Source organism: Micromys minutus (assembly GCF_963924665.1).
Source record: "Micromys minutus genome assembly, chromosome: 1".
Classification (NCBI taxonomy): Eukaryota; Metazoa; Chordata; class Mammalia; order Rodentia; family Muridae; genus Micromys; species Micromys minutus.
This window is the reverse complement of record NC_137969.1, coordinates 45,560,121-45,568,618: the sequence shown is the minus strand read 5'-3', so window position 1 is coordinate 45,568,618 and position 8,498 is coordinate 45,560,121.

Here is an 8,498-nt window from a genome sequence, read left to right as displayed (position 1 = left end):
ACAGGACCTAGGGTATGGATCATTTGGTAAAGAGCGTACCCGTCATTCAGAGACCTGGAACTAAACCGTAGGACAACATAAACTTGGATGAGGTGTGTTGACACAGGCCTGTGTCCCAGCACTCTCTAAAGGTAGAGGCAGGAATATTGAAGTTGAAGGACATCCTTTGGCTCCATCGGAAATTGCATGCTAGTCCAGGGCACATAAGAACCTTCCCTATTCACTTCCCATCCACAAAAAAACAAAACCCAGTGAGGTCTTGTTTCCTGATTGCTTGTTCTACAGGAGTTGTTTATGAACTTGTGATGAATTAGCCCTGATAGTATTTAATAGTTCTCAAATTGTGTTGCTGTATTTTTGTGGGAGAGAATACTAAGTGATCTTGGCATTTATATGAAGAACTCAGTTGTATAAAAATTCATAAGTCTTAATTTTGTTGTCATGTATGGTGTGTATGTGAACACACATGTGCCATGACACCAGAAGAGAGCTTCATGGGGTCCTCTCTCTAAATCTTTATGTGGCTTCCAAATCTGGCTCAGTTTTACCCACTGAGTGATCCTGTCAGCTCCTCGGGAAATGTTTTATTTTAAAGGACCTGTACCCCAAGTTCAGCTTCCTTGCTCCAAGGCTGCAGCTGGGTGGGTTTCACTGAATCTTTTGTTTTTTAAGACATAGTTTCTGTTTCAGCTTTGGCTGACCTGTAAGGAACTCTTATAGACCAGGCCTGGCCTCAAACTCAGAGATCAGCCTGCCTCTGCCTCCTGAGTGCTGGAATTTAAAGGCCTGTGCCACCATGCCCAATGAGTGTGTGTTCCTTTCATTGATTAAGCAGGGTGGAGCCCACGGCTTTGATTTCAGACGTTGGAACTGCCTTCTTGGCTCTACAGCTTGTGTTTCCTTCCCACCCTGCAGGTTGAGCTCAGGTTAGGGAGGAGCTCAGCAGGAAGCAGCTGTGTTTAATGACCCAGCCAGTGTGTGTGTGTGTGTGTGTGTGTGTGTGTGTGTGTGTGTGTGTGTGTGGTTCCAGTGGTATGCTTCATCACCCACTGCCTCCACAGCAGGTACTCCCTGGGGAGGCCCCTCTACATCTCCCTTCCACCTGTGAACTGGTAGAACCTCTCCATTAGGCCCACACTGGGTGTCCTGGGGGCTCTCTTTCTGTGAGGGAGGCAAACCCTTTCCTGAGCTGGACCGCTCATGTGCTGTCTTGCAGCATCGGCCACCCCGCCTGGAAACCTCTACGTGCGTGGCGAAGCAGCGTCCAGCATCTGGAATCTTTGTTGTGCTGTCTCCCTAGTCCCAGCTGACAGCCTTATCCTCGGATGCCTTGCGTCTCCTTTGCTCCTCAGGGTTATATCTGGACACAAACATACAACAATTTCTAGAAAATCATTTGAAAAAATATTGTGTATTTCCTTTGAGTGAGTCTCATTGTTCAGTCTTCCGTCCAGAGAGGCCGTTAAGCCACAGGAAACCTTACACATGTACTTCTCCACCCCTGCCTAGCGCTGGTGACCTTACTCTTCCCAGCACTCCTTGGTGAGATACCTCTGCAGCATGTCTGGCTTCTTTCTGAAATGCAGAGGGGGTGAGGGTCCCACACGTCTCTCATATGAGTTTTCTGGTATCATGAAGCCCAGCGGTGGCCTGACTCTGTCTCCTTTCTGGCCAGCGATCTCTTGGTATGACAATGGAAAGGTCCATTTTCTGATTTAAAATCGTCTGGCCACCACCTCCTCCTCCTCCTCTTTTTGTTTTTTAAGCCTGGAGATCCTCATCCGTGTAGGCAGGTATTCTACCACAGAAGCATTGGGTTACTCCTGGTCCTTACCTTCAGAATGTTCTTACCTGGTAGGCAGGGGGTGCGAGCACCTTAGCTCTGCATAGCTCTGGACTAAGGCTATTGTCACCTCACGTCAGGGCAGGAGCCTGTTCTCTAAGTTCAGTGCCTGTGGCACTTGGATTAGTCTGTATTCTTTTTTTTGACATGTGGGCACCTGTCTATTCAGGGTCACCATCTTTTGTCCTCTACAGTGGAAGAGCTGTGCCCCTTCTGGCTGTCTTGCAGAGATGGCCACCTGCCTGTGTGTTACCCTGTTGATGACATGGAATCACTCAGGAAGGACCAGCAGCAGCAAAGCTCTGTACCTGTTTTCTCCGTACAGCTGTGTCATAGACCCTTGTAGCTGGGGGTGGCTCTGAGAAGCAGACTCCAGGGCTCATTCACAGCTCCGTTCAACAGCTCCTTCCTGGGGCGGGTGGAAGTAAACCCAGAGAAAACCCCCAGGTCTGACCCAAGGCCCAGCAGCTAGGGTCAGAGTACCTTCTTCCACATTGCAAAACATGGCGCAGGCTGAGATGGGAAGGATCATGTCTGCACTCTGCTGGGTAACGAAGGGAAACGGAAAACACAGAGCTGTGCTGGTAGAACACAAGGTAGTGAAGGGGCAGCTGAGAGAAACCTTCCTGCACAGAGAGGCAGCCCAGGACCATCGTCAAGTCCCGCTGCCTTGGCGCCTGCGGTCCTGCATTCCAAGCTGCTGCTAAGGCCTGCGCTCAGACTCTCTGGCGGCAGGATCTGTCCTCCTGGCTGGTGAGATGGAGGAACCCGGACACACAGAAATAAAGACCGTAATCAGATGTGGGCACACGTGAGCCGCTCACATAGCAACAGTCTCACGTTCTTGTTTTTGTCTTGTGGGAAAAGCGAGATGAGCGGTAGGCATTGGAGGGAACATTATAGGGCTTAAACTGGGTGGGAAATGCCCGTATTTATCCCACTGCAAAAGCTTCAAGTGAGTCACCGTGGAAGGAATGAAGGGGGTGGGGTGCTGGTGTACTGTCTAGAAGGCTAGGAACTTACTCACGGAGTCTTAATGGACCCAAGAGTAAGACAAACAAGATGCAGCCCCTTGGGGAGCCCGCTGCTTCTCACTTGGCCCTCCTGCTGGGAGGGGCATCAGGATGGAAGTTCAGCTCTCTACAGCTCCTGCCTCCAGAAGTGGGAGGACTTATGTCCGTGCTTAGCTCCTGCCCTGCAGCTGAAAACAAACTCAGCTACAGAAATGATCCTGGCTGAGAACAAAGCAGATAAAAAAAAAAAAAAAGCAGGCAAAGGTCACCGTGCTGGCACTGGCTGAGGCCAGCCTGAGTTACCAAGCAAGACTCTTGTTTTAATAGCATGTTTGAAGTTAATGTGTCAGAAAATTTTAAAGGATGTTTTATTTCACCCCAGGGCACCTTTTCATTGCCAGTAGACCAGTCCAGTGAGCTAAATATCATAAGTGATTTACTGAGTTACTTCATTTGGAAAACTTAAAATCATTTAAAATGTAAAATTTCCTCTTATTTTCTCATTATGTGTATGCGTGTGTCTCTGTGTGTAGTGCCCACAGAGGCCAGGAGAGGACCTCACCCTCTGAAGCTGGAGTTAAAAAGCAGTTCTGAGCAATGCAACATGGGTGTTGGGAACCAAACTGGTTTTCTGCAACAAATGCTCTTTAAAATATATTAATAATGCCTATTTATCTTATTATTTATCGAGTGTGAGTGTTTCGCCTTCATGTATGTTTGCATACCATGGGCATGCCTGGAGTCCACAAAGGTCAGAAGGTGTCAGATCCTACGAGACCGGGATTAATAGAGTTTTGAGCTACCATGTGGATGTTAGAGATTGAATCCAGGTCTTCTGCAAGAGCAACAGATTTTCTTAACCTCGAAGTTATGTTTCCAGCCCAAGGAGCAAGTGTTTCTGAATAGTCATCTATTCAGCCCCCAAGTTTTTAAAAAATAGTTGTGAGTACATGCACACGTGTGTGTGTGTGTGCACGCACACACACACACACACACACACTGAGGATATGCATGTGTACCACATGCTGTAGGAGCCTAAGTAGGTCAGAAGTGCCAGATCCCCATGGAACCAGAGTGATAGTTGTGAGCCAACATGTAGATGCTGGGAACTGAAGTCAACCCTCTGCCTCAGCACTGAGTGCTCTTAACTGCCAAGCCATCCCTCCAGCTGCCCTTAAAGCGGTTTTATTTTAAATTGATTTCTGACACAGAAAGGTTGTAAAAACGATACAGAACATCTGTGTACTTTTCCCCAGCCTTCTTTAACCATGTGCTAATTATCAAGTCAATGTTAGACCAGCAACAGGAAGCCAGCCTTGCTGTAGCCCCATTGCTTATTCGTGGGCTTGGTTGGCCTTTGGCAGAGTTTCTAAGATTCCTTTGCTGTTGCTTTGGCACCTTATTTAAGGCTTCACATGACATTTAACTTTGTTTCCTCCTTGGTCTCCCATCTGCTTTCTCAGTCTTCCCTTGTCTTTCCTTGGCTCTCATGACTGATGTCTTTAGCCAGTATTGGCTATTCACAGAATGCTCTTCAGTGTGAGCTTGTCTGTTGTCTTCTTATGATTGTTGTGGCTTAGGTGTTGTGAGCAAGGATATCACAGAGCCATGACAGTTTGTCACATCGGGTTCATGATGTCTTGGAGATACTTGGAGATTACTGATAATACATGCTGGGTTTCACCACAGTAAGAAACTTTCTCTTTGTAATTAAGACACATCACGAAGGGGGTTTGTACATTTGAAATGTACAGATAAACAAAGGCTTCAGTGTGTACACGGTCCAGAGCCTGGCCTGTAACAACTGCTCAACAGTGACTAGCTCGCTTCCATGTCAGCGTGGCCTCTGTCGCATCTGCTGCTCTGTTGTCTCACACTTGCTGCCCATTGTCCTGTGCTAACACTGACCCAACGGTCTGTGGACATGAAGGATATATGCCTTAAGAAGGGACCAGATGGGCTGGGCGTGATGGTACATGGTACGCAGGAGGCAAAGGCCAGAAGATTGCTGCCAGGTCAAGACCAGCCAGGCAGGACTATATAGCAAGACCCCAGTTCAGAAACCAACCAACCGACAAGACAGAGGAGCTCAATTAGGGGTCAAGTGGCAGATCATTCCTCTGCACTGGGCATGTCTAAGCTAGCAGTGTCTTGCCTCATAGGGAGGGTGTGGTGCTTGACCATATCCCTCTTGTTGGAGGTCTGGACAATACCCTGCTGGACAGGATAGAGAAATAACCTACATAGTTGAGTGCTTGAGGCAGGAATGAGTCCCAACTGTCTAGGGCAGAGTTGCTGGAGAGTAACCTTTAGGAGGAGGGCCAGGTTGGGTGGAGAGAGCCCCAAAGCCCGTGGGAAGCTGGCCCTTCCTGAGCCAGGCAGTCTTGGCCTGCTCCCATAGCAGGCTTCAGAGCTGAGTGCCTCTGTGTTGGTTCAGCCAGCCGGCGGGCAAGCACAGCAAACTATGACTGCTCCTCATGAGGCCCCTTCTGCGCCAGCACACAACTTTATTTACAGGATGGCTGTTCTTGGCAGCTCTCCCCTCCTCCCAGAGTCTTTTCCTACTTTGGAGCGTTTGACTCTATTTTTACCCAGAGATGGGATGATTCTCGTGTTTGAAAATAGCTGCCATGGAGAAGATTGTTGTGGCTGCTGCTCTGGCAGCCAGGCAGCATGTCCATCCTTCTCGGAGACAGACACCCCTAGGGCATGGGGTGGGGGTGGGGCGTGGGAGGAATGGCAAGTGGCCCTTCATGACTTGCCCACAGCCTACAGTGTGAAAGCTGCTCCTTGCATGATTAAATGGGGATAATGGAGTTCCTGGCATCTCTCTGAGGACCTTAAGGAAGCTTATGAAGGTGAGGATCTGGGCTGTGCATCTCTGGAGGAGTGAAGAGGGGAGGGAGTAAGTAAGGCTTGGGAGAGCCTTTTGAGCCCTCGACCTGTGTTGTCCTGGTTTTCTGGCAATGTGAGCTTCCCTTCCCCTCTTTTGGTTTAGGCTAGCTAAAAGTGGATGGCTTTGGTCATGACTGAGACCATGAGAACCCAATTTCTTTCCTAAGTTCTAGGTTGAATCCGTGCCTCGGATTCCTGCCCCAAGATGTCCACAGTGAGGACAGTTTGTGACCCTGCTCCTGGGTCCCAGAAAAGGGCATGGATGTACTTGTCTTGAAGCAAAGCACTTAAGTGGCTAAAGATAGGAAGCCATGGGGTGTCCTTCCTTTTTCTTCAGATGTGTGTAGGGCAGGTCTGGAGACTCTGCATGAGGAGATCCGATTTCTCACAGGGTTTTAGATGATGCCTTCTCCTGGCCTCACAGTTATGTAGCAAGCAGGAGCCTCCACGGCCACGGAGACTCACGTCTGATTTCAGGGGAGAGCCTGTGAGCTCGCAGCAGGTTGGAAACCCTGTGGGGATTCGCTGAGAGGATGAGGCAAGAAACCGTGAGAGCAAAGAAAGTGTGACACACCAGGATTGTGGGACACCTGCCGTGAAAAAACCACACACCACAAGCAGTGCCAGTCCACGAGAGAAGCCATGCTGAGGACAAATGACAGTACTGGAAGACTTGGTTCTACCCGTGTGCTCTGGAGATTGAATACAGGTACAGGACGTGATCTTTGCCCCATTTGGGTTGGCCTTGCTTTGGTATTACAAATGTTTACTCTGTATATCTTGAAAGCATGCTAAGTGACCTTTGACTTCTACAGTTCAGGTAAGAGCTTACCTTGAGTCCCGGAGGATTTGATTCTGGACTTTTGAACAATGCTGGGATTTAGAACTGTAAAGAGTGGGCGTATTTTCATTGCGAGACAATGGGCTGGGGCAAATGGTTTTGGTGTAAGGACCTGTGCTTGCTCATTACACTGACAAGGGGTGTTTTCAGGATGGTTAATCTCTATTATCAAACTAATTGGGTTGAGAAGGGCCTTTGGTGGTTAATAAATCAGATGTGTGATTGATTATGTGTGAGGCATTTCCAGAGGTTACTATGGAGTGGGGGTGGGGCAGTGGGGGAGGGGCTGAATATGGTGGCACTGTTTTGGAGTTTGGGATCACAGATAAACTCAAAGGAAAATGTAGAAAACCAGCTAGTGGGGCTGGAAAGATAGCTCAGAGGTTAGGAGTACCTATTATTCAGTCCCAAGCACCTACACATGGCAGCTCACAACCGTCTACAATTCCAGCTCCAGGAGATCTGACTCCACCTTCTGGTCGCTGTGGACATCTATACATTGATGTATACAAACTCATGCAGCCCACACGCATACATATAAACAAAACAGAAATCTTAGGAAGGAAGGAAGGGAGAGAGAGAAAAAAAGTCCACCCACAAACCGTGCCCCTCTGGGTCCTGCTACATTCTCCCTTACTTTATTTCTGCAACAGATTTTGTCAGAGCAATTAAAAAACAACCCGAAGTTATACCTTAGTACATTTGTATTAGAATAACATTTGCTGAACCTAAATCAATAAAATGTACATGGGCCCCAGTACCAAGTCTTGAGATGAGGGCATCGCGCTGATTAAGTTAAACTGCTCCTCTAGTACCAGGATGCCTGAAGGGCCAGTGGGCATCAGAGGTGTGCTTTTACTGTGTCTCCCAGAAGAGGATGAACTTCCTTGACCTTTCTCGTGCTATGTGGGACAGTGGACCATGCCACCAGGCAGAAAACTCCGTAAGGTCGAGCAGGTTCAGAATCCCTGGTACCTTCATATTTGAGTTCAGTCGTCATTTTCACCTACTCCTGACCAGGTTCCTGTCCTGGATCACATGACCACGACACTCCATGGAGAGGACTGTTGCAGTCAGTCACAAAGGGGCAGCACCCAAAGGCCCTCCACATGCAGATGAAGCACCCCTAACATCAGAACAAGTCAGTAGACAGCATCTGCTTTTACAATCCAACCCACCCCAAAATTTATATAAGACCCTGTCCACAAGGGATAGAGTGCACGAACTATTTCATCAAAGACCATCTGAGAGCGTCTGTCTTATAGCGCTGGGGAAGATTCTCTCCTGAAACTGTCATTGGTGAAAGCTGCTCCAGCCTATCGTAGTCACTTCCTGCTCAGTGCCCCCCCCCCCCGCAGCCCTCAGCCCATAGTGTCCCAAAGTAGCGCCCCAATGCCTCTGGAGCCGAAGAGAGACCCGATTTCCCCTCCCCTTCAGAGACCACAACTCTGGCGGATTCAGTACACAGACCGCAGTGCTTGTGGCAAGTCAAAGGCCCAAGGTCTCCTCTGACACTAAAACTGCAGCCTTCTGACTCCAAGACACCATGAGCCCCCTGCCTGCTCATTAGATGGTTGCTAGGAGCCAGGGGTGCAGAGTGGGAAGGAGGACAGTAATTTCCTGGGCATAGTGACTTCCTGTTCCAACGGTTCAAGGTTCTCACGGTGTTTTTTACAATTTAATTTACCAGCTTGATGGACTGATTTTGAGGTTAGCTTGTTCTCCTCTGGTTTTTATGTGAAAGTGGGTAAAAGCTCCACCAGAGCCGAGCAGTTGTCTCTGGCCAGCCATAGCCAGCTAGCTCGGTTGGGAGTTGCAGAATGAACAAGCTCGGTGTTACTTGCAGAGAAAGATGTATTCGAGTTGACTCGATGATGGTTTAAAACTCCTACAGTGTCTCCTAAGA